The following is a 27,981-nucleotide window of genomic DNA, read 5'->3' on the forward strand; positions in this document are numbered from 1 at the left end:
CATATGAGAGGGGACAAAAAACCAGCCAGGACTTAGACCATCTGGGGCGTTGCCTCAGTGATGTTCCTCAGTTACCTGAGTTGCAGAATCATAGAATTTTAACAGCTAGGTGGTATCTGTGAGTGGCTCGAGTCTCCCATTTTATGTAAAAGGAAGGTGAGGCCCAAGACATTGGTTGACTTACTTGAATTTACTCAGCTGGTAGCTAGTACCTCTGGACCTGCAGCCCAAGTACACAGATCATTCCTCTCCCTCACCCTGTAAAGACATGGTCAAGAGTCAAGATCTCTCCAACCCCCAATTTCCTTATCTATAAATGGGGATTGTACTTCCTGGCATACTGGCTTTGTAAGGTATCATCAGGATCTGTTAAATGAGTATGAGAACCATTTAAAAAATTATTACATTATCTATTAACATAATTAATTAATATTAAATTATATAACAATTATACAATATAATTGTAATAATTATAATTATATAATACATAATATAATTAATTAATGTTAAATTATATATAAACACATATATGTATGATGAGATAAAGGTACAGTGTGATAGCAAATTAATTTTGTTGAAATTCTTCTTGTAGGAACACATGAACAAAATCTGGGTTTTCCCTTGGAAATGTGAAACACTAGGAAATTCCCAGAGTATAAGGACAACAGCTCTAGATTTAGAGGTATCAGCCTGATGGTTTTACTCACTGATGCTATTATTACTTTACTTTTCTGCAACATGGAAATAATAAAATTATTTTCTATCAGCCTGTCTTGGAGTTGTCCTGAAGACAGCTTCAAGAATATAGGTGAAAGAACTTTGTGAACTGAAAAGCACAGAACAAAAGTGAAATATTATTCCCAAATAATAGGCCACAGACCCTGTCCATACAGCATGTATGGTTTAATTAAGCAAACGGGTCATATATACAAAAAGAAATCTCAACATTATCTGACCTTGGTGTCAGATAAAGACTGTACACTACAGGTAATGACTCTTACTATAGTTTACAAATGGAAGCATAATCGTCTTTGTAATTATTTTAAAATTGATCTTTCCCTATAGGTGTTTATCTAAATTGTCAAGATGTATACATAGTGTTCTTCATATTATTAGGACATTATTTTCTGTAACGATATAAAAGGTAGAGATTTAAGTGTTATTCCTATAACTTTCTCAGTTATACAATTTGCATAAATATTTATATGTCCGATTTATCTCATTTGATTATTATAGAATAGTTGGGAGTTGTAGTTAATATTATCATTATTTGACAGATGGTGCTTTGGTCAAGTGATTTTCCCAAACATCTTAGAATGTTAATGGCAGAACTGGAATGTGAAGCAAGCTCTTCTGGTCCCAAATCCTGTGCACGTGCCACTATAATTCTGTCTCCCTGTGTTATGGTGGGGGTTCCATTCCGTAAACTGTATTCTTCATTTGTTTCTTTCATTTATAATACTTCAGTCAACACGGGCACTTCATTGTTCCAGGGAAACACGAAGCAAGACTGTTTCTACCCTTGATGAATTTATAGTTTTAGAAGGAATGCAAAGCAAGTGCAGTATTATGTAAATAAACACATAATATAAGAGGTGGACTGTATTAACTTTGTAAAGATACAAAGTTGTAGAGGAGCTTATTGGAGGAAGAGACTCTGTGGAACACTGTTACATGGTATTCTATACCTCAGAGCTAAGTCTCTGAATAGAATGGGCTGTTTTACTGATGTAGAGCTCCTGCTTAGCGTTACAGTTAATTTTCATAGAGAGCGAAAACTGCAGGCACTTAGGTCTGATTTCTGTAACAGGATGGGCAGTGTTGAATGAACAAAAACGAAGACACGGACCCTGATTAACACTGGCACTTGAATCCTCGTAAACAAGACTAGTTTGGGGAAAGGGGAAAAGATAGGCACTGAAAGGGGTTCCACTGATGTCAGGGTCAAATAGGTCCAATAGACTGGAAGTCCCCCAGTCTTATGGGGCTGTTTACATTTAAATTAATTAAAATTTAAAACTCAGTTCCTTAGTTATACTAGACACATTTCAAGTGTCAAGAGCACATATGGCCAGTGGATACTCTATTGTACAGCAAAGATATACAGATACATCTCTAGTGGACAGCACTGAAATAGGTCATTTTGATGTCTGATATATGTATGTATAATTGCACAAAATTGTTCTGTTGTATATTTTCATCTAAGATGTAACAATAGCTGCTGTTTATTGAACACCTTCTCCTTAAGTGCCAGCTATTGCAGTAGGCACATAGTGTACGTTATTCCATTTTATTCTAACACCATTTGGATTGAGGACGTAAAGGTTCAGAGAGGTTATGTAATTGCCTAAGATATGATAGGGCTATGGTTGAACCCAGTTTTCTTTTATTTCAAAGAGAATACTCTTGCTATACCATGCTTTATTTTTATCTAGTTTAGCTAGACCACATCAGGAGTTTAAAGTGTCAATGAAGTGACCTCTCATTCAGTCCACTTTAGCTCAGCCAATGTGCCAGGCAGGCCCTCTGTGAGGAAGGAGCTGGAGATACAGTAAGAGGTATTACACGGTCTCTGACCTTAAGAAGCTCAAAATCAAACAGAGAGTTCATACATATAAATGAATAATGATGATAACGTAGGATGATCTCTCGTACAGGACTTTGCATGATATAACCAGGAGCCACTGGAGGTTTTTTTCATGGAATCAGTGCCATGGTTGGATTTATGTTTTATAAAATTCACTTTTGGTCATGTAGGACATAGTTTTGGAGGAGAGGGAGAACTTAAGATAGTTATCGTATTTGGGCTAAAACTAAGGTCACAGCAGTGAAGTTAGAAGACAGAAGAGAAAGAGGTGACCTGGTAAAACTGTCACACCCTGGTGACTAGATGTGGGAGGTGAGGGTTAAGGAGGACCTATGGATGCCTGTCCTGTGTTCACCTTGGGTGCTTGGTGAATGTTTGGCCTCATCAAAGGAGATATGAAGAAAAGGTGGTGTGTGTGTGTGTGTGTGTGTGTGTGTGTGTGTGTGTGTGTGTGCGCGCGCGCGTGTGCTCGCTCTTGGGGGTGTATTGCAGGATGGGAAAGGATGAAGATAATGACTTAATTGACCACAAGCCCAAAAAGTGTTCAGGAAGCAATCTTATTTACCAAATGAAAACCACTATTAAACAATGAGACATTTTAAGGATGTAATTTTAAAAAATTAAAACAGAGTTCCATCATAATACTGAGACTAAAAGAGAGGACTAACTTTATAGTCTAAATGTGATTTATCTGTCCTTGGTTGGGCATAGGATAGTGAACTAAGGATATATTTTCCTATTTTTTTTGGATATAGTTAAAATATGTGAAAAGATTTATTATCATGGTATTTTATTTGTGTCCTAGGGGGATGAATTTAAATATGGCTCCTGGAAAGCTTAACAACAAAAAAGCAGATTTTTTTTCTATATTATCTCTTTGCTATATGTGTGTGTATGTGTCCCCCCAATTCTATCCAGATAATTAAATAATCTGGTTTTTTTTTTTTTTTGAGACAAAGTCTCCCTTTGTTTCCCCAGCTAGAGTGAGTGCCGTGGCGTCAGCCTAGCTCACAGCAACCTCAAACTCCTGGGCTCAAGCGATCCTTCTGCCTCAGCCTCCCTAGTAGCTGGGACTACAGGCATGCGCCACCATGCCCGGCTAATTTTTTCTCTCTATATATATTTTTAGTTGTCCAGATCATTTCTTTCTATTTTTTGGTAGAGACGGGGGTCTCGCTCTTGCTCAGGCTGGTCTCGAACTCCTGTCCTTGAGCTATCCACCCTCCTTGGCCTCCCAGAATGCTAGGATTACAGGCGTCAGCCACCGCGCCTGGCCAATAATCTGGTTTTAAATTTAGTAACCAGGTGATTATGTTGTTTGATATTTCAAAAAGGTAAAAGTAATTGTTCTCTAAAATGCAGTTTGGCATTTTAAAATTTTAAGCAGTAGTTTGTTTAACCTCTTTATTGCACAGACAATGCAGGAAATGACCTCACAGATTTATGATAGCATAGTTTCTAATCTAGGGTAAGGAAGTTCCATTTGAAAAATAAAAAAACAATTGTTCTACTGATAGTAAATTCAAAACACATGGAATTTCTAAAACCAGGAGTGCACGGAAGTAACTTCTATGCGACTCAATCTATAATCTCTGGATTGGTAGTTAATATGTCTGTGCACTTTGAAATAGTGCCAAGCTTTGGAGATTGGCATTGTTTTAAAATTATCTGAGGATCTTTAATTCAGACTTAACCAGCACAGACCACCATGACTGAAAGCTGTCAAATGTATGAAGCAGGGTGAAACCTGATTATTTCTGAGTGTCTTGGCTGATTTTGAGCTATCCTTCTATAAAATTAGTGAAGCATTTTTGGTTTCTGAGTTAATATTAGGTATATTCTTTCTTCTTTGGCAAATAGGAATATGTCTCATTATCCTATCTTTTTGATTTATTTTCTGTTTCTCAAATTTTTTCTTTATTGTTCATTTACAAAAAATCAATAATGAAACCTTATAAAATAAAACAGGCTCTAGCTTTAACTTATTTTGTTATTTCACATTATACGTCAGGAATTAATGGCTGAATTGTTGATGATTGGAAACTTTGCAATAATTATGAGTGGACTAAAGGAGGTACACGTGCATTTATTCAAAATTGCTTTAGGAATGATCAACTAGGTGGCACTCGAGAACATTTCCATTTCAATTCTTTAAACTAGGCCACATGCTGTTGACACATATGCACAGGGGAGAAACGTGAATGCTGTGTGAAATCTTAGTACTAAAAATAATTTTCACCTGTATTTATAGCAGTGTTATCTTACTTGAGGAAAGTGATGTAGAACCTACGAGTACAGGAAAAAATAAATGTCATCTTATTAACCGTTGTTGGAGAACTATGCCTTAGAATAAAGCCCTGAATATGTTTGTTGTTACAGCAGTGTTGCTAATAGGTTTTTGCCAGTTTTGTAGGCAGGGTAGTTAATAACATTAAGCACTGAGATAAATTCTATCACAGAGAAATATTATGTGGCTAATAATTAACTGGGTAACAATGACAATCTGTCCACGATTAGGGAAGGATTGGTAATTAAGACTAACAAATAGGTCATTGCAAGTAGGAAGTGTTCAAGCTCTGAGGCAGAATTTTGGATTCTGTCACAGGCAGTTGCCTTCATTGTTCATTGTGTTGGCACATTTGCTTAAAGCAAACTGGGAAGGGAACATTTTTAGATATTCAAATATAAAAATGTGCAAAAAGCCAGCATTTTCTGATATGGAAGTTCTGTGAAAGACCTGCTCTGCAGGGTAGCTGTGCATATGTTTGAGTGGGAGGGAAAAGAGAACAGATGATTTGAAAACTATTAAAATTGTTACACTTGTAAAAAGTTATTTTCTTCTTCATATAATAAAAAAACTCCAGGATTTTGGTCTTAGTTAATATCTTGTCACTCGCTCAATTCAAATATTTGCACTTAACACTTCGTTGATTAATTGATTCATTCATTCATTCATTTGTCGAACAATTATAATACCTACTGTGTAGAAGACACCATATGTAGTAGGTGTCTCTAATACATGTGACAATTATTTCTAGAAATGATCAAACCAATTCAGGAAAAATATAACTGCAAATACAGTGGACAAAATGTCAGTTTCTTTTGGTGAAAATTATAATTAAGCTTTACTCTACTTAAAAAGCATGTTTTAAAAAGATACAGATGCAGAATTACAATTTTGTGTGTGTGTTTTTTTTTTTTTTTTAACATTTATTTGGAAAGCCACTAAGGCTGTATTTCTTGGACTGATTAAGTCTTACTGCTTGGGGAACCACGAGTTAAAAAAGAGAAATTCTATGAAGGAGAAAATGAATACAGTAAAAGATTATGTGGCATTTTATAAGATAGTTGGTGGTACTGTTTAATGCTTATAAAGTTGTGTTAAAATTTACTAAACAGCTTGTTATTGCAGGAGCTTATTTAAACCAGCTTTTTGCGGTTATGTCTGTTGAACTTCAACTCTCTCCAGCCACTTAACTGCAGCACGTTGACTTCAGGTCTCTTGTAAGAAAGTCTAAATGTAGGCTGTTGAATAATCCCTTTGAGGGCCCTGTAACTATTTTTATGCCTGGATATGCGTCATCAGTGGGTATTTTCTCTGGTGACTCGCTTACATCAGGTCTCCTACCATACATTCTATCAGTGAGTGACTTATGATTGATGGGAACCACGGCTGTTGTTTAGCTTTATCTGTGACCTCAGCGAATGGACAACAGGAATTTCCAGGCTGTTACATTCTCTGAATGCTTGAAGACAGGGGCTCACGGTGTTGATCGAGGCAGGTAGCAGAGTGATACTATTCACCAGCGATGATGGGGGAGGGACAAGAGGAGAAAGGGGAGGGAGAAGGAGGGGAAGGGAGGGGGAATTCCTTTTGTGAACAGCGGCATTTCTGGCTTAGCTTGTTCCTTAGCCCTCCTCCGTGCCTGCCTGTGGGGAAAGGTGCATTTCCTGGACCCGAGGAAGTGGACAGTCAGAACCTTGCCATGGGCGCCCGGAGTAACTCCGCGGGGTTGGCTGGGGGAGGCATTAGGTTCTTTGATTAGTTAAGGTTTTGTTTTCCAAACCAGTTAGATTAACTCAAGAGCAACTGGACTATGACAATCACATAGGCGAACAGAGGTTTTGAATTTAAAGGTGTGCCAGCATTTCTCGTGATATATAGGAATTTAATGTTGTCTTTAATCTAGATGTGCTTGGGTATCTCTCTGGAGGTGATTTTTAAAATTAACCTGCACCTCCTGTGAATCTGCTTTGGGAAGTGGAACAGTGCATTTGTGTATGTGTGTGGAACTGCCTTACAACTGAATGCACGGAAACGTTCTCTCATTTTCTTCCTATTCCCCACCTCTGTCTAATACATGGGTGAATATATTGGTTCCTGAACTGTGTGTAGTGAGATTTAGTCACCAGCATTTTAGCAGTTACGTTTGCTTTTGGGTAAAGGTGTCCATCTCCCAAACTTTTTTCCTACTTGTCTTCCCAGTGCCTCCTTTTCCTTCTCTTCCTCTTCTTTCTCTTCCTCTTTCCCTGGTGCCACCTTGTTTGCAAAAATAATTCTTGACCTCTTGCTGAGTTGAAGGAAATACAGTTCTAGACAGATGAGGGGAGGTGCAGGAGGAACACACGTGTGAATCAAAGGACTCTGGTTTGCGTGTGTTTGTTTACAGGCTATCTTCAGCTATCATTTTTGTTTTTTAAATGACAATTAGACAAAATTAAAACACTCTTTTAGTGTAATGCAATTACATCATTCACACATTTAGGCAAAATTAGTGTTCTGATCTTTTAAGACTATTTCTTTATGAAAAGGCATTTATTTATTTGGTTTGTCATGTTTTATTCTTCTCTTTTTTTCCAGAACAAAGGCATAGTCCCTTAATGTAACAGATTACCAAGGTTACTTGTCACTGTAACTAATTTCTTAATGGTTTGCCTCCGAGAAAACAAATTATGAGATACATCCTAGAATCTAGTACCCTCAAACAGATGTTGTGTGGGGTAAAAAAAGCCCTAGTGGAAAAGAGACTTTTTATTCCTGTTTTGCCTCATACAATCTCATTAAGTGGGCCTGAACATTCATAATTATTTTTATAGCCTCATTTTAAATTAGTTATTTTTATGGTAAAAATCTATCACCTGTCAAGTCATATTGTTTCAATTTTAGACATTTAAAATTCAAATGATTGAAGGAGAAAGAAGAATGACTGTCACTATAAACCTCACCTACAAAATAACTTTCCTTTTGAAAACTTGCTTCTTGAATAAGCAGGATGACTCATGACCAGCAATTTATAATTTGAAAATTGTGAAAGATTAAATTCAGAGTTCTGTGAGTTTTGAGTCATTTGTAGTTGAATGAATTAAGCCTTCCTAATGCATCTAATTAGAAAGAAATTATTAAAATATTGGTGAGATCCATTGTTTATGGGGATTACATTGTATTTCCGCCAAGGAGGAGCCATTGGTGCCTGGCTTTACTTTAATAAGAGTAACATTATATGAAAAAGATATATTTGGGGGTTAGTTCAGTTGCTACCATTCTTTGCCTTACATTGTAGGAGATGTTTTTAGAAGCTATAAAATTCTTCTCCCTTTCTTTAAAATGTTATATGTGCTTTTATGTGGAGGAGTGTGAGGGCACAACCAAACATGGTAGGAGGGCTATGTATTCTTCATTAAAAATATATTTCACAAAAGATTATAGTTTGTGTGGGAGGGAAATAGCTGCTTGTCTGTTGATTGCATTGTGCTTATTCCATATAAGAGCTATTTGAGTTTAGGCAGGATAACCTCATTTTGATAATCTGATGACTGCTTTTGCGTGGAGAAGAGAATATAATTTCAAGGCTGCATGCTGATGGGCAACAGTAATCGTTCTCTTTTTGGCAGGGCTTAGCATGGAATCTGCTTTGGTATTTTTATAACTACATATGCAAATTTTTTCTCCCAAATCTTTTTTTTTCCTTTTCTCTCCATGTGCAGAGCTTTTTGTAATCTTCAAGACTGAAATTCCAAAGGTTTAATATCTAATGATATCAGTATATGATGATGTATAAACCTAAGTTAGAGCAGAATCTTGGCTCCAAGTGTAGTCTTTTTGTTAAAGCAGATCCTGTACTGTGAGCGGATTCCACTGTATACTTGGTTTCTATGGAGACACTTTTATTGCTTATGGGTGATTAGACCATTTGAATGTACTGTGAGTGACTGGTGTATCAACTTCAGTCAGTGCAGCTGATGGAGTTTCCTGGTTAATATGTGATCCTTTCACTCAAGTTCCTGTTCTGTTGCAGGGCTTAGAAGAATGATACAAACACCAAAACCTGGCCTAAAACACTGAGGTAATATGACACTTAATTTTACCTCTAGGTATATTACTCCAGTATTACATAAGGAGAAAAGAGAAACCCTCAAAATTACCTACAGTTGGGAAGATAGCTAATCGACAGTGTCAGAACAACTGAAGGTCCCACTGCTAAAGCTCATTCTGGGATGGTGTAAATGATTTTTCTACTTTTTACCTGTGTAATTAGTGTGTTAACAGTATCGAAGGATTCCTTAGTTTTACTCATTCTTCTTAGTGATTAATCAAGTTTTAAGATGCTTCATATTTCACTGTAGTCATTTTACAGATGAGGAATATGAGGCCTAATAAATAGATGGGCTTTATACTCAGAATTATACTTCGCATTGACAGGGCTGAAGGACAAGCTCTGCTCGTTAGAACGTATCTGCTGGGGTTTAGGAGCTGAAAGCTTCTGACCTCATATATATGATGTCAGGAGAGAGCTTGGTCACTGGGCAGAGTCCTTCCGCACCCTGATAATGGTAACAGACTCTGATAATTAGTTAGGGCAATGTTTGCAGCTGTGACTGTTATCTTAATCTGCAACAGAGGTTGGCAGTGGCCCTCAGTGACTGATGTGTAGATCCACCATGAGGCACTCAGATTTCTACAACAAGATGTCATCATTTGAGTTAGCAGAGTTATAAACTCATGCTGAGCCCAGGTGAGATGGCTCATGCCTGAAATCCCTGCACTTTGGGAGGCTGAGGTGGAAGGATCAGGATTGCTTGAGATCAGGAGTTTGAGACCAACCTGGGCAAATAGCGAGACATTGTCTCTGCAAAAAATTAAAAACTAGTCAGCCATGGTGGCACGTGCCTGTAGTCCGAGCTACTTGGGAGGCTGAGGCAGGAGGACTGCGTTGAGGCCAGGAGTTTGAGGTTGTAGTGAGCTATGATCACGCCACTGCACTCCAGTCTGGGTGACAGAGCACGACCTCGTCTCTGGGAGGAAAAAAAAAAAAAAAAGGAAAAAAGAAGGAAAGAAACTCATGCTGAATGGTGATTTTCAAGAGGGACTTTCATAGAGCAGGAGATTCGGAGCTCAGTGAGAGACAGAAATCGCTGGGTAGACATAGTGCATACAGATAAACATGTTTTTAGTAGAAATATCTTATTCTACTCTTTTCACTTGGAAGAAGATATATTTTCTATGAGAGAAGGAACTCTGTGTAGATCTAACTATCCTGAGAGCTGAAAGCAGGACCTCCGAGGCCACATTTTTGAATACAGGTGACAGAATTCAGAATTTTTACCAAAGTCATTCTTCTAACTTCACAAAAGTTAGATGACACTATTCAATTGCCTCGAAACTAAAGGATTCATAGGACTATCCTTTAATAAAATGAGGAGGGGAACGCTTATGTCTTAAAACAGGTTGCTGTAAGTATCTATACTCATCTTGGAATTAATTCATTTGCTGCAGAATTTTATTTTAAAAAATTCCCTTTTTCAAACCTTTAGATTTTTTTTTACTGGACATTTAAAAATTATTGACATGGAAATTTACAGATATGGAAATAATTGCCCCCAAGTGCCTAATTTTCTATAAAATTTCAGTAAAACTACCTGATTCCTGTGTGAACTAGGTAAGGCCGTATCCAAAATTGTTTCCTTCTCTTATTTAGGTTAGTTTTATGAGTGGAGAGGTATTCATAAGGCCTCATGGCATAGTCCAATAAAGAATTTATTTTCCCTGGAGGGAGTAAGTTTAAGAAAGTCCAGAGATATATTGTAACAACTGTGAGAAAGGATCTATGCATTTTAACTATAAAATATAAGATAAAAAAACTTCTTCCTTCAGGACACTTTAGTATGGGGAGAAAATGATGTCTCATGCTTGATCCAAACTGAGTATTAGAGATGTCAAAGATGACTTGGGTTTGAACCCCAGTGGTTCAAGGAATGGAGGTTCCAATAATAGTAAACAGAAAGGCCAAAAATGCTGGCCTATCCAGATGGGGATGTGAAGAACCTATAGTTGTGTTTGTGGCCTCGGGCTGTGCCCAGGCATTGATGTTAGGAGAAATCAAGGTAGAGCCCAGTGGCAGGCTGAACTGTGCCTGGAGACTTAGTCACACGGAGTCAAACCATGTGGGCTAAATGGGCAGGTTTGGGCGAGGGTCTCAGAGCTATTGGGCCGGTTTCCCCATTTGTAATGAAGCACTAAAGTAGACCTTTCTCTTGTATGTGGAAGCCTGTTTCAAAGGAAGGGCACCAAATGCCTCTAAAGGTGTAAAGCTCTCAGGCCTCAAAGAACCTGGACTTTTAAAGGCAAGTAATGATCCCTGAGAAGAGAGGCTTCTTTGTCATCGATGTAGGACACGTTGGTGACTGTGTCTGGTGGCAAAGGCTTGCCTGTCAGTCACACTTGAGGCTCAACTGTCCGCACTGGGAGAGTCTGATTCTTCTCTGACCTTCGTTCCTTCTCAAGGGAGTCAATTTTTTGGTGTGGCTTCACCCCCTGGGGCAGGGTTCAAGTTGTGCGAATCTCGGCAGGAGTGTTGAATTTGGGTCTTGGTGAGAATAATTGTCTGATACGTCTTGACATTCTCCTGTGTTTGCTGGTGGGAACTGATTTCTGTTGGAGAGACCAAAAAGGGAATATAAGAGAGCTGAGTTGAGAATGTTGGGAAATGTTTTTCCTTTGGGGACAGGAAGAAAAATAGAATCTAATAAAGGAGACAGAGAGGAGTAGTGAAAGAGCAGGTGGAAGCTGTGGCAAGTGTAGTCATAGGAGAGATGGATTACGGAGTTTCCAGATATTAAAAATTTCATTCATTGAAATAAGTGTTCCGTTGAGAGTGTTTTATATGTCAGATCCCGTGCTACTCCCTGTGGATACAGGAGGGAACCAGGCATAGTCCTTGTCCTCAAACAATTCCTCGGAAGTCAGAGATCGCAGCCCAGGTGGCACGACTGAGTGACTTTTGCCGGGATTGCAGCTTAACCTGGGGAAGCAGAAAAAGCAGCTTGCAGGTGGGCCAGGTGGGGAGAGGGGCATGGGCAGGTCAGGTGGATGGAGAGCTGTCTGGGAAAGAGACTGTGGAAGCCTAGTGAGGGTGTTACTGAAATGCCTGACTGTGTGGTCTGCGGTTGCTCAGATAGCTGAAGTCAGAAGGTCTGGGACAGTTGAGAGTAAAGGACCAGAAGTCAACATGAGGACAAAGAGCCACTCCGCAGCTGTGAAGAAGTGAGAAACTTGGAGAGAAGAAGGGGGATCGATCTTGCCTTAGCAAGTGGAGACCTGAATTTGGGATAGAGAAGAAGCAGAAAGCCCAAGAGGATAATGGGGTTAAGTTTGATGGCTCACACGGTTGGGTAATGGAGTTTATTCTAACAGTAGCTCATGGAATATTCATCTTTAATTTATTATTGTCCCTTATGTTCAACATCCAACAGCCATGTTCTTCCTCAAAAAAGTCCCCTACTGTATGGTTCAACTGCTACTACCATAGAAAGGTTCTACTTTATCACACCTAGTCTACTGCAGCCTCCTAGATGGTGTTCCTGACTCAAATTACTCTGCCTGTGGTCAGTTCCTCATTCCACTGCAAGGCTCGTCTTATTAAAATACCATTTTTAATAGGTTACTGTGAAGATCTAAAACCTTAACTGGCTGCTGGATGTGCTTCTCCCCAAAATGAGAAATCTCTATTTTCACAGAACTTTACCAACGACTCTTGTATATATAGTCTCATTGAGTTCTTACAAAAGCCATATGGTGGATAGGATAGATGTTGCTCTCTTTCTCAGTTTATAAATAACAGAGGATCAGACAAGTTAAATGACATGCCCAGGGCCACACGGCTCATGAGTGGCAGAGCCAAAAATAGATATCGGGTCTTCTGAGTTCAAGTCCCAGGTGCTTTGCGCGACGACACCGTGGCCTCACCTTGCCTATGGAGCCCGTCTCTGCTCTAACCCTGTGTTTCCATAATGATGGATGATGAGCTGAGGTGTCTTCAGTCCCAGCAGAATTGCAAAGAGGGCTCTCAGTGTCCCTACAGTTACTTTCTATCGCCACTTAGAAGTTGTGATCGAGGTCTGTCAACTGTGACAAACTTCCTGCCTGATTTTTCCTTAGATTGAGGAAAGCCTGTCTCCTGCCAGGACATCTGGGGAGGCACAGAAAACACGCTGTACTTCCCTGATGTCATCCTCAGTGCCTGCTTGTCTCAAATGGAACTTGGAGAGGGGTGCCACTGACTTTGCATGTGGTTGTGGATGGCTTTTGACTGTTGCCGGTACCTTCTCTTTCTGGCTCAGCTGCTCCCTTCAACAAGGCATGCCTCGGAAACAGGCTTTGAATTCATGAATTCGCACGTAGAAGAACACATGGTCTGAGTATTTGTTTCAAAATGTAGTCTCAGTTATTGTATTAATGGATGTATAAATTTGTTGCCATTTAAAATGGTGTGAATAGTGTTGGAAAATACCGTATACAGAAGGGTGTGGAGCTGGGCTTTGAGATACATGTTAAAATCAGGAACATTTGTTGGCAATGCAATGATTAATGAGTCTGTGTTAACTTGATTTTAGAGTACACTCTGTTTCCATCATTTTCTCATTGTACTGAAGCCAATGTCATTTGGATTTTGACAGAGTTTTTGGAGACAATTTACTGCATCAGAAGTTTAAATGATATCAGAAATATGCCTGACAATCGTCGAGAATATCAAGATTGCCTTCATGCCTATAAAAATTGCTGAAGGAAATATGTCCAGAAGGATTCGTTAAATGATATATGGCAAGGGTGCTGCATTGCCTTATGCTCTACTTTAAGCCACACACACGCACAAAATCCCAGGATCTGTTTGGAAATTATGACTCTGCGTCCTTTCAGTTGAGTTTCCATGATTAAAGGGTGCATCTTTCTAATCACGAAAGCTAAGGAAGAATAGTTGTAATATTTTTTACAAGCCCCCGTTATAATCCTGATTGTTTTCCACTCCCTTGTAGTAGTGTGTTTCACCTGGGGACGAGAGCATAGTTCCTCAGGAGGCTGAGATACTCATCTAATTTTTCTAGTGCCTTTCACATGTTGGAATTAAAAGGTCCGTAAAGGTATGGGGGTAGGAGTATGGAGGACTCAACCTTCCAACTCTGGATGTTTTTCCTCTTTACTTTCTCTAAGTAAACCAAACGTGTAAAGATATACAGTACATTGGAATGGGATACAATGTAGACTTTGGTAGTAAGGCATTTTAGGGAGGCAATAAGATGTGTAAATTCTAAATAGTGTTGAATGGAAATATTCCTGAAATGGGATTTCGATTCCAAACTGTTGATGTTACACTATTTACCTTCTAGGTAATTAAAAATAACCCATTTATTGGGGTACTCATTGGAAATATTGGTTTATATTGTGACCATATTTTCTTCACTAAGTCTTAGTTACAATTAGCTAGTCAGCTAATAAAATCAAATAATTAAAGAGGGAATTCTTGATTAAAAATAATTAGACATATGTGTACTTTATGATCTTGGTAGTACACATGTTGGACTGCACAAAAGATTAAAAAGTGGTTAAGAAGATTAGCTTATATTTTGTTCAAAGTGTTAGCAATGACACAAGAAGCCTGCTTCTAATATGTGATAATAAAAGAATAAAAATAGACAAAGTTAATATTTCTGTAGATACTGTTATGCCTTCTTTTTAAATAGACATGTCATGTGACATGTCCTGTAATAGAATTTTTCAAAAGCGCTTATTAGCTTTTTTGCATTTCACCACGTTTCTTTCTCCTACCTCAGTGGGTGACTTTTGCAATCAGTGGCACTCAGTTTAAAATCATTCTAACTTGCCCTGGCCTGGTGCAGTTTTTAGAGCTGCCCCCGTGACCTATTCATCTCCATTCCTCCTTCCCCTAATGCAGGCTGTTATCACTGCACCCGAATTCCATGGCATCTTTTACCTCGAATCAGTCTTGTACACTGCTATCAGATTAATTTTACAGTAACTCTTTCAGCACCCCTCTTTCCTGCTCGAAATTCTTCAGAGGGTCCTGATTGTCCACAGGATGAGAGGCAGCTTAGAGTCACAAAAATAGCACAGGAAGTGGAATCCAGAGATCTGCTTTTAAACTGCTTGGCCTCTAACTTGCTTTGTGATGTTGGAAACATTACTGTTCATAAAAACTCCTCAAATTTATCTGTCTTTACTGTCTCAAGTACCTACCTCACCCACCATGCATCTTGCCAAAGCCAGTAAGTCATTCTTTGTCTTCATCTTCTCAACTCTTAATGACATTTGGGACAGCTGACCACCTCGTCTTGCTTAATGAAACGCTTGATCCTCCCACAGCTTTTCTGTCACTATGCTTGGGAGGGTTTTCTCCCACCTGGTCTTCTCAGTCTCCTTTGTTAGCCCACCCCTGAGTGTTGTAACCTCCTAGAATTGTTAGCATTCTGTATAAAGCCCCCTTTTTCCTTTCTTTTTTTTTCTTTTTTTTTAGAGACAGGGTCTCACTGTCTTGCCCAGGCTGGGTGCAATGGTGTGATCATAGCTCATTGCAGCCTTGAACTCCCGAGCTCAAGCGATCCTTCCGTTTCGGCCTCCCAAGTAGCCGGGACTACAGGTGCGCGCCATCACACCCGGCTAATTTTTAAAGTTTTTGTAGAGATAGGATCTCACTATGTTGCCCAGGCTGATCTCAAACTCCTGGGCTCAAGTGATTCTCCCGTGTCAGCCCCTCAAAGTGCTGGGATTACAGGCCTAAACCACTGCACCCACCCCCGTTATCTTCTTTATGTAAACTTTCTAGCAGTTGTCAAATAATCACATGGTTTTGCGTATCATCAACATGCTGATAATTTTCAAAGTTTTATCTTCATGAATAGATCTTTCCCCCGAGTTCCCAACTTGTATACTTCCTAAATGTGTGCACTTGGCTGTCCGATGGGCATTTCCAAATTAAGATAGACAAATGGGAACTGTTGCTGTCTCCCTGCGACAACTCTGCTCCCCTGTTGAACCTGCCCTTTTCAGTAAGTAGAATGGTGCTTCCCATTGCTCAGGCCACCATTCCACAATTCATCCTTGATACTTCCCTTTCCCTCCAGACTCACATTTAATCCAGTAAGTCCCTCTGGCTCTCTCGCTCCAAAATAAATGCTGAATGTCATGTCTGCATGACATGTCTGTCCTCTGCCATAGCCTCCATCCAAGCCACCAGCATCTGGCCTTGTCTGCTGCAAAAGCTCTTAACAGGCTTCCTTGACTCCACACTCCTCAGAGTAGCCTATTAAATATAAATTATATAATACATTCCCTTGCTAAAAATTCTCTAATAGATTTTCATTGCCCTTAAAATAAAATCCAAGCTATTCACCGTGGCCCACAGGGCTCTGCCTCTCTGAGCTCATCTCCCTCTACATGCTCCGTTCCCTGTTAGGCTCCGGTCACCCTCCTTCATTCTGTTCCTTAAACTTGCTAAGCTTGTTCTTGCCTCTGCCTTTGCACTTACTGTTTTTCCTGCTTGCAGTGCTCTTAACCTCCCAGGCATGGCTCCATCTCCTTGTTCAACTTGCTCACGTCTCAACTCAAGTGTCACTTCTTTGGGCAGGCCATCTGTGACCCAAGTTTGAGCAGTATCCTGCTTCTAGCCCCAGTTCACCTTTTATCACATTATTTTCTTCATAGAAATGATCAGAACCTGAAATGATCAATTTAATGGTTAATGTGGTTTTTGTCAGTCTCACCCCAGTGTGGACTTCTTGAGGTCACTGACATTTTGTCATTCGCCTCTGCTTCTCAGTGCCTAGTGGCGTAGATAGTGTATAGAGGGCACGTAAAAGTATTTGTTGACTCGTTCACCACCTTGAGCCTAGTTTTCTTATCTGTAAACCAAAGGTGTTAAGACAGGTGACCTCTGACCCTGCTCAGTCTAGCTAGGTTTAATTCTTATCATGCCTCTCAGCCCTTTGATCCAATCCAGTTGACCTCCCCAATGTCCTACAGTTGGACTGTGTTTATTCTGATCATCTGGCCTTTGCTCTCTCTTCCCTTCTGAGTCTTTTTTTTCGTTGCTAGATGCATTCCTCAATGATTTTCCTTCTCCTTTTGTCTGTACCCCTCATAAACTAACGTGATCGTTTTATGTATATACATCTTGCCTGTCCTAATACTAGAGGGTTATCTTTTAAGCATGGGGCTGTGGTTTATAGCTGTAACGCCTTTTGACCCTCCGTGGCAGCTGTTACGGTGGTAGCATGTGGGATATACTCAGTACCTGCCTTATAATTCAATAAGGGCATGTTGTTTTCCAAAAATACCGATTTTAAAGTAATAGTAGTGTTTGGCCTGTTTACTAATTTACACGGGACAAACCAGATTTTTAAAAAAGCAACTAAATAGGTATATCTTTATTAAGCCTGAACTGGAGGGGAAAAAAAATATGAAAATGGAAATTTAGACTCCTGATATCATGTTGTTTTATGAACATTTGTAAGCAACCTTACAAAAAAGTTCTAGATTTTTATTTCATTTAAGTTTTTATATAAAAATATATTCATGAATAGTTGAAAAAGGAAATGGGCATTGTTTTTATTATTAAGCCAGGTTAAAACTTGAATTGGGTTTTTAATTTGGTTCGGTTTGTTCAGGTATTTGGAATTTAGAGAAGCTCTATGAAAATATCCTGCCTACACATTTCGAATATCCTCTTCCTGCTTATCTTCAGAACAGCTTGGTTCTTTTAATAGCAAATGGCTGAGTGGAGGGGAACCATTTGTAGTGGGTAGATTTGTACAGCATGTCCTCCCATTCCAAGCCGAAGTCATGCTGACTGCCCTGGGATTGGAGCAATTGTGTTTTCTTTTGGATGTTGGTCAGATCCCTGAAAACTCTGTAGTATAGAAGGATGTTGTTCATTCCTTAGAGCCTTAGAAGAATTATTGGTCAATTACTAAAAATTCGGGAGCTAGAGAACACCTTATCTATACTTTTTATGAGTAGGTTCATTTATTACCATCCTTTTAGAGGCTGTACTTGAAATACCCATGGGCCAGGGTAGGAAAAACTAATGTTGAGAAGAATCACAGGCTTGTTTCTTCCTGTAATATATGAACCTAATGCTATGTGATCATGCTTAATTCAGTGTACACAAAGAGTAAATTTCTCTCAATCCAGAGTGGCTTGAAAATGTGTGCTTGAAATTGACAGTAACCACATATTCCGTTCATGGATTAACTGTTTTCAAACAATTCAGTCAAATATACTTATAGTAATTTTCTTAAAGTTTTAATAACCTAAATGGCACTTAGTATCCTGTGGTAATCATTGCATTCCTCAATTATTAGTGAATAGTATTGTCATTCAGAACAACACCAGTTATTGGGTTACTTTTCAGTCCATCCCAGAATTTGCTGTTTTGAATAAATAGCTTGTTTTCAAGGCATTCATTTCTTTCAGAAAAGTAGAGATAAGAAAAAAGTCTGCTTCTGTAAATATCTTGTTTGGATTTGGGGCAAATAGCCACTTTTTTTCTAGCGAATCTCGCAGTAAAGGATTTCCCAAAAGTTTGCTGTGGTTTTGCATGGGACAGCTGGGAGGGCACTCAGTAGGTGTTCTGTGGAGTGCTGAAGATGGGAACCTCTGTTCTGTGCTCCTGCGCTGGGGTCAGAGATGCGTGGTGTCTGTAAAACGTTTGTCTGTGCCATGCTTTAGAATTGACATTGCAAATTCTTCCTGTTAGGGGGATATTGCTGATATCAGTGGTGTAAAAGGTGTGTCTTATGGCTACTCTGTGATCTTGTTAGATCCCTTGGAGAATGAATTCCTACAGAGGTTGGGATTGTGAATGCTGAGAATATAGAGAAATAGTGGATTTGAGTCAATCAAAAAGGGTGCGAACCACTGAGATAATACGTTAAAAAAAGTCAAATGGAAACTACATGAGCTGGTAAGAAACCCAAAACTGCATGAAATCCTAACTAACTTTTCTGATCCTCAGTCTTGGCCATAAAAGGGCTGGCTTCTATTGCAGGAAAAGGATAACTATTTAGTTTAGACCTCTGCGTTTGGGTAAATCACAATATCTCTGAGATTTGGTTTGACAGGATGACTTGGATTTTTTCCTTTTGTTTTTAGGTAAAGATGTGAATGTTGTTAAAATGAGGATTGACTCTGACATTTTATGGTTGTCTTCCAGGTGAGCTCACTGGCTTGCCACCCCCTAGATTCATCAGCAGCTGGTGTTTCACCAGACAGTACTGTGGTTTGCACCCATCATTTGCTTAAGCAGAAAAAGATGGCATCAATTTATATTTTAAAATAAACTGAGTTTGAAAGATTCTATGAAATCATGGTCTATTTTGATGAGTTTTTGCCAGCAGCTGCCTGCACTTGGTAGGCTTTGTTCTTGGTTGGTCATAACTGTTTAGGAAAGATTGCTGCTTTATGGAAGTGGTTTCAAAGACTCATTGTTCCAGACATCGGACATCCTTATGTTATTCAGGTCTGACGATACTTGATCTAACAGATTAATTACTAAACTCTCTGAATAATTAACCATTTGACTTGTTCCCAAGTTATATACTCACTGGGTTAGAAATGATTTCCCAAACTACTGAAGATAAGGAAGGTTATTCCTGATTTCGCAATGTCCCCGTTGTTACCAACTTGTATGAGTGAGAGACATCAGCTGATACCTACACACTGGTCCATCTACTCAATCAAACCACTTCCTGGGGTTTTCTCGGGTAATGGCAGTGATTCAGAAGACACCACAGTATTTTCTGAGGACTGCTCCCTGCGTGTTACTCTGGGCCTGAATGACAGGGAACTGTCAAGTTCAAAAGGAGCATTTTTTTGTTGTAGTGCTATTAAATCTGTGGTTTGCTTTTGCTCGAGTTGCATTTCAGCTGAATTTAGGGTTGCTTATCTGTGTTCTTTCAACAATGTTTTTAAAATATCATTTATTTTATAGTAATGGGCTAACAGCCTAATTTCCATCAGTTAACCAGTCCATGCCTTAATTGAGTTCCTACAATGTCTATGTTAAGCCTGAGAGGAGACAAACTAAGTCATTGTAGCTGCCTGCAAGGGTACTAGTAATTGGGGAGATAAGAGATAAAAATGGATGGGAGCCAGATAGGGTGATAATGTAAACATATGCCATTGTATTAATAGTTTGATAAAAATGTACTTCTGTGATTTTTGCTTCTGAATCTATTCACATAACATATTCTGTAAGGTAAATTTTGTATTGGTAGGATTATATTTATAATAAAAAATGCAGATGAAATTGTTTTATAAAGCTTTCGTTTTCTTTTGTTGTCTTCTTAGAAAGAAAATATTTCAAAATTATTTTGGAATCACAAGACATGTGTTCTTTTCTGGTTTTTCAGAAGCTTCAGAATTGCATTTTGGGTTATAGAATAAGCAAGAAACTTGGAAATTTCAGACACTGGTTCTGTCCTTGGTTATTCTGACACTTGGCTTGCCTTTTTCTTGCCAAAACTTGCAAATCTTCTCCTCCGTTCGTGGCTGGATGATCCAGTCTAGTGAGATAAAATATATGGAAGCACTCTACAAACTGAAAGGTGTTATGCAGAAACATGTATTAATATTATTATTATCATTGTTATCACTATTTTCATGGATTCATGGCTCTGCATCATCCCACCAAACATACCAGTGATTTACTTCTGCAGTGTCAGAGATGATTGTGAATATCTCAATGGAGATGCTACTTTGTTCCTGAACTTAAGAAAATCTGATCCACTGGTAGAACCTTGTTTCAGGCAAAATGTTGGTTTCACTGGTCCTGCCATCAGTGTCCTAACAGAGAGGAAGTTGGGAAGATAGGTGTTGGGGAGGTGTACAGAGGGAAAAGATTCAGTATATTTATATCACATGGCAATTGTGCATTGCTTACATATCTGCACACTGTAAGGCTCACTTCACAAAAATTGGTATTTGCTATTATAAATAACTCTCTTTGTAAAAGGGAAGGTTGTCCTTGGTAGTGGTTAAGAGTGTGGTCTCTGGAATTTAATTGTCTTGCTTCCTGTCCCGGTTCCCTCACTTCTAGCTGGGTGAAAATTGGGCAAGTTTTTGATCTCTTTGTGCTTTAGTTTTGTAACTGTAGAAGAGGGGTGATTATTACATGGTGGGGTTGTTGTGAAGCTTCAGTGCAGTAATGCGCCCTAAGCACTTGGCACTCAATAGATTACAAGAGGAAATAAAGTTCTGTGTCAAAGTGATAGAATGTACCATTCACAGCTCTAAGACTTTTAGATTCCATTTGATAGGATTTGATGATCTGTCTCTTGAGAGGAAAAGAAAAGGGAGCAGGAGGATGCTCTTGGAAGGTCAGAAAAAGAAGAAGGTGGTGAGGCCCTGTTGTACCTTGCACAAAAAACAAACTCATGTGCTTTGTGGGGCCTGGCAGTTTATAAAGTTCTTTCATATGCATTTATGTCATTTAATCCTCACAGCAACCCCTATTTTATAGATACGGAAACTGAGCCTCAATGTCGGGCTCACAGATGTGTGGCCAGTGAGGGGTACGTTGAGGTTAGAGAAGGAGACCTCCTGCATTCTGGCCACATTTCTTCATTCCAATCCATTGATCCTTCTGAAATATACAAATGTCCATGTCTGTGATAACCTTTGGTGCTGAATCCCAAAGGTGCGGAGGGTATTGGGGGATCCAGGGGCAGTCTTTCTGCCATACTTAGACCATGAATCCATAGCTGTTCAGGTGCCATTGCTGCTAGATGGTTGTAAGTGTCCCCTACCTCTTTGTGGCCTTTGAGTGAAGCTTGTGTTTAGTCTATGTGAAAGGCCATTTCAGATCAGTGTTCTGTGGGAGAAATGCATCGTCAGTCTTTCCTTTTTGCTAGGGAGGAAGATAGTGAACATCTACCTAATGGTCGAACACATACTGTACAAGATTAGTCGTATTAATACTCTTTTAACCCAGGCCTTTTTCTAGGTCACTGTGTCAATAAACTTGAAGTTAGTGAGTAAAATGAATAATGTATATATAATCTAAACCTTAGTTTGATTTAACTAGGTCTGCTGATTGTGATTCATCAGCACATTTAAAAATGCTGGTGGTGATATAATATAGTTTCACATTTTTTCCCTGCAGGTTCTAAGATTATAAATAGTTTTAAAAGTTGGGTTGTCTTATTTGCCATGTTAAAAATTAAGTGAGTTAAGATGTGGAAAAGTGATCAAAAAATTCAGTATAGTACTTCAGAATTTTAAAAATATTGAGAACAAATTTTATAATTGGAAGAATTATTTCATGCATGTTAATGTTTCAAGATTGAATTGATTTGGGTATTACAACTGAACACATTATTGTTATGAAATCATTTCCTACTCTGAATCAGAAATTTTGTATATAGTTGATGTATGTTTGGCAAATAAATAAATTTGTTTTTATGCAGTAAAATTTTGATCAGCTGTATTACATTTTTTTGTGTGTGGCTACATGCACTTTGTTTTTCAGAGAAGAGATAGGTGACTACAAGGCATGACACTGTCAGTGATTTATTTTTTAAAGAAACATCTAGGGCAGGGTTTCTCAACCTGAGCATTGTTGAAATTTAGTTCGGATAATTCCTTGTCTTGGAAGGGTGTCATGAACAATGTAGGATGTTTAGCAGTGTACCTGGCCAGCTACCCAGTAGTACGAGCTCTCCCCAGTAATGACAATCTAAAATGTTTCCAGATATTGCCAAATGTCCCTGAGGGGGAAAAATCATCCCTGGCTGAGAACCACTGATCTAGAATTTTCAGTATTAAATTAGTATTTAAATCTTCTACCTAACCTAGATCTATAAAAAAAAAATTTGAATAGATGTTCAGAGTCACACTAAAAAGGAGAAAATGCTATACTTACGGATGTAGTACTTATCAATTATGAAAAATTAAGATTTTTCAACAATATAGGTTAGAGTATTTTCTGATTAACTCTATGTTACTATACAAAATCCAATTAACCAGAATTCCAAACATTTTGATTAATGTTCTGTCTCCTTATTTTCTTTCAAAATAGATAGATCCCCTGATTCTGAATTAACTTATAACAATGATCTGATAGTATTTTTAAAAACCTTTAAATAAATGGAAATAACATTATGGTTTGCTATATATTGAATTAGAACATTCTAGATAGTCCTCATGCACATACTGAAAGTTTAATTGCCTTTACAGGTGAGTATGTGTCTTGATGAACAAGGATTTATGCAACTGGTGCTGAAAAGTTGGGTCTCACAAGTCCATTTATGGACTTTTTCATGGACATTTTAGCATGTGGAGGCAGATAGGCACACCTGGTTATTAACCATTGTAGGGATATAGACATTTCACTTGGCCCAGGAATGAAGTGACTGGTCATTTTTAAAATGTGTTTTGCTAATGATAATGTGAGCCATGGAGTGAAGTTTCAGCCAATCAGAGGAAGGAATTTACTGTATGGTAAAAGGAAGTATTTGTTCCGTTATTGTAGTATATGGCCTCTTGCCATCTTTGATAAAGGGTTGAAATATTGTGCACCCAAAGTCTGCTACCCTCTTGACCCTTCATCAATCATCATTGGACTGTGAGGTTAAGCGAATTGTAGTTCAGTAGGATAAATATTGTTTAAGCATTGTGTAACCCTTGAAAATGGAAATTACTGAGACAGCGGTCTTGCAATGTGATGTTTTTCTTGTTTTAAGATTATAGGCATATGTTTCTTTTCTATTGCTAATCTGTGCCAGATTAGAGGTATAAAATGGCAGTATATAGGACTTAAAGTTGTGCTATTCAGATGGGTGACTGTGAAACTGTTGGTAATTTCTTATTTGCTAAAATAAGAATCTGTACAAAAATAAATCACCTACCACAAACTTTCAAGAAATTCATATGGGATCCTATGGAATTTTTATTACCTTAGAACCATTAGAGTATTTTCCAATTCTTCCATGTTAGTCCACCTCTAATCAATGCATCAATTACTGAAAACATATTTGTTCATATGTTTTCTAAATAACTTGTAGCATATACAGATTTTTTCAGCACATATCCTAATTTTTTTTTCTGAGTGGCTCAGGAAAACTTTGTAAGAGCCATGTCCAATATTCACAGGTTTATGTCATCTAATCTCTATATTTATGCCACTTTCTTAAACAAGCAGAGTAATGTATCAGCTGCAGCTGTTGCTGACCAAAGCTGTCACAGAAGTGGGTGGAGGAAGAGTCAGAGATAATGTGTTCGCATTCTATGTATCAAAAGCATATCTGTTGCAATCAATCTGTGATGATAACAACTGGCTTGTCCAGATACTTATTTTATCTTTGACCAAATGTATAGTAGATTGGATGCCATCACTATTAACTACAACTGATAGTTAATAAAAACTGGTCTAGTATATATGATTGCCTGACTTGTATAATAAGAAATACCGCTCATGTGTAGCCTTTACTAGTTTGGGCCACGGCCTTTCTTGTAAAGTTATTAACACAAAGCTTGACTATTAATAGCATGCAAAGAAAAAAAAGTGAAAATATTTATTAGTAAAAGAGTAAAATGTTTTCTGATATAAATGGACAGTGAGACTTTCTAAATAAGCATGTTTGGATTAAAAGAATATTTCCACTAAGGTATATATTCGGTTTCTTGCTATAGGAATCCTACCACCATACTTGCCAGAGCAGGTTAGAAATTCTGGAATTAGTACATCCCCGTGTAGGATTTCTCAGAACCTTTTGCGTCTCATCTGTCCTCAACTTCTCCCATTCTCCAGTTTGCCGCAGGGGAGAACCAAAAATCCTGATCAAAAGAATGTAGCTCGATTTTTATTTTCTTTTCCACTTTTTATAAAGACAATTCAAGGGAAAGGGAAATTATATTTTAGCAGTTAGAAAGGGATAATTAGCCACACTGAGCCGAATCTCATTGCACTTTTAACCCTATTGAGGTAAAACGAAATCCTGATCTGGTCAAATCAAGTCAAATCAAATCTGGTACGGGAGAGACCTACCTTAAAGATAAAAAGCAAGCCCTTTGCACAGCTTTATATATTGGTTCTCCTCCCAGTAATTCTCCTCATTATCATTAAAATCAAAATACATATTTTGGGGGGTATTGCTATAGGCACCTTATGAAGAGAATCTCCCAGATAAATATTAATACTTGCGTTGTAGAAACTTAAATATAGGTACTTTGATATGGATCCATATACTTAGGACAAAGAGATTATAAAGGAGTTAGCACTTACCTAATTCTAAAAGAAAACTTCACAGCAGAGGTGGAATTTCAGGAACTGTTCATTGATGGGAAATAACTGTGTGGCTGGGGGTGGGGGAAAGGAAGAAAAATGAAATGTAGTTGATTTACAGTGATTATGCTCAGTGATTTATGAATAGCTAACGTCCCCTGAGCACTTACTGTGTGCCTGGCATGAGTTCTTTTTGTGCGCTAACTTACTTAGCTCCCCAACAAAGCTTCTGAGGTAGCAGGTAGTTGCTGATATTATCTACATTTTTAACCGAGGCACCATCTGCTTGTCTAATTTATTTTCTACTGTAGCTCTGCAAAGTAGGTAATTTCTTCATTTTACAAATTTTGCAAATGAAGAAATGGAAGCCCAGACAGGTTAACTTTGTCAAAGTCCTTCAGCTGGCCAATGGTAGAGGAAGGATTTGAACTAAGGTCTCTCAAAAGTCAGCTTTTACATTGCACAGAGAGGCTGTCTTGGGGACGCTCAGAGGTGTAGCTGACAGGGAGGTCTAGCTCCTTTCTCGTAAAGACAGTTAAGGTTATCAGGAAGCCTGTATGTGTTGTTCGTAATTCATCGTAAGGCGGTAGAGTATGCCAAATGCCTTCTGGTTCAACTCTATCTTATAGAAATCGTCTGTCTTTGTCATCATCCCGGGCTGTGCTTCATTTCCCTTGGTGTGCTGCTTTTCAATGTACTGGGTTGTTCTATTCCTGTTTATAAATCTTTTAAGTGTGCACATTAAAAAAGTAATTAAATTGTCATTATAATTTATAGTATGCCTGAAGTCAATCACCTAATTAAACTGCAAGCGAGGAGAGGTGGTAGGTTCGTATACATGTATTAAGTATTACTGTATTAATTATGCAGGAATTATGCAGGAACTAAAGTGAAAGAAAAAAGTAGTGGTCACACTATAAAGTCTTTCCTTTTCTGTTCTTTTCAGTTTGAGACCCTCACTCGTTGGAAGCATAACCCTAATGTCTCTTTTGGTTAATTTTTAATGAAATTAGGATTTTTATGTCTTTCAGCATTTTCTTAAAATGCTCCTGACAGCAGTAATGCACACCATCCCATATCCTAACTGAATAAGCAATTAGAAGTACAATAGAAAACAAAATTTGAATTCATGGGTTATATATAGCCATCCAAATTCTATCTTGGATTATAAAGATGGCAACATATTGGATATCTGGAATGATTCAGAAGAGATTTGGTTTAGAGCAATAGTGGCTGTCAAGAGACTTATTTTCTTATTAGGGAATAAAAAACGATGACAACAAAAACAAAAACAAAATTCACATGGCCAAATAAAATGGCTATAGTAAAACCCTTGCTGTGGGAAACTATTTTTGAAAAGTCTACTTCTTTTTTCAATTCTAAGCTCTGGCACAGATAGGTAGATGTAGATAACTTTTATTATGTGAGAATTAATGACTTGGGTAGGTGTTTCAGCCTCTTGGGAGTAATTGTAGTTTGTAATGGAATTGGCTATATTAATTCTTATGGTGTTAGGGCCTTCAGGGAAACAAAGAATTCTGAGGGACATGATTAAGCCTCATCCATGTGAGTGACAGATTTTGTACAGTGAATTTTCCTTTCCTTGTGTTTATTATTTTGGGGGGTGGATTGAACTGAAGTCTGTAATCTTCAGGGGCAATCCTTAAAAAAAAGAAAGAAAAAAAGCCAATAGAAAGCAGAATAAAGGCATTTAACTGAGGTATGTAATAGTAAATTTATATAACTGGAAGTTACTAGGTGCTCAGAAATTATTGAGTGAACAAGTGTCAGGTGTAAAGATTTCAGTTTTCTTTGCCCCTCTAGATGCATATACAAATATCCTCAACTTACTAACAGTATTTACTTTGCTAAGTCAAAAAAGCTGAGTTGACCTATAATGCACTTGAAGTGTTAGTAATAGTTAAGGAGTCAGTTTCTTCGGAAAAATTCATTCGTAGTGATGTTGGGGAACACAGCTCTTTCTGCTATTGTGGGAGCAGCACCTCATTCCCCATTTCCAGGCCACTGCTAGACTTCTTGGTTAAAGGAACCTTGAGGCTCCAGCTGATACCCCAGTAGGATGGTGGCAGGGACTGCGGAGGGGAAGGGAGAGTGAGTGAAGGTAGGTCTTAGTTCCAGGCTACAGGACTCAGGGAGAGAGGGAGGTAAAAGAGTGATATCCTCAACAGGGTAGCAGAGAGCAAAGAGGAAAGCCCTACAGCCCTTTTGCTGGTCTGGCTGCTTACTGGGTGGTCTTTCCAATGGAAGGAGCAAAGGTAAATCATGCACATTTAATTTGCAAATTGCTAACACATATATCCTCTTAATACATTCTTTGTTTATATCAGTATAAACATTTCTACACAGGAGAACAAAAGCTACATAAAATAACAAGGATGAGATTGAAATAAAGATTTTGCTTATAAGTGTGTTTTAGGGACTTGTGGCCTATAAATATTCCTTGAATCTGTGCTCACTGAAATGTGAGCTCTTCCGTAGAAAGAAGTGCATCTTATTCTTTATAGAACTGTAGCCCCTGTCCCAGAGGTTGATACAAAGCATGGACCTCAAAATGTGTAATATACAAAAGCATGGTTAGATGAACCTAGGTGCGAGGTATTGTGAAAACTTTGGTTTGATATTTTTCATTTATTTAAGTCTGGCATGACATTTACTATTGAATTTGACCTCTTCAGGGAAAGATTTTCTAAACTTATTTGATTTCCTCTTTATTTCTGAGAACTCAATTAAATCTCTAAAAGAATTCATAACTTGATATTTGCCATGCACTGTCTTTAGAAATATTTTGTAATATTGTATCTT

This window comes from Propithecus coquereli, unplaced genomic scaffold (assembly GCF_000956105.1).
Source record: "Propithecus coquereli isolate 6110/MARCELLA unplaced genomic scaffold, Pcoq_1.0 Scaffold48, whole genome shotgun sequence".
Taxonomy (NCBI): domain Eukaryota; kingdom Metazoa; phylum Chordata; class Mammalia; order Primates; family Indriidae; genus Propithecus; species Propithecus coquereli.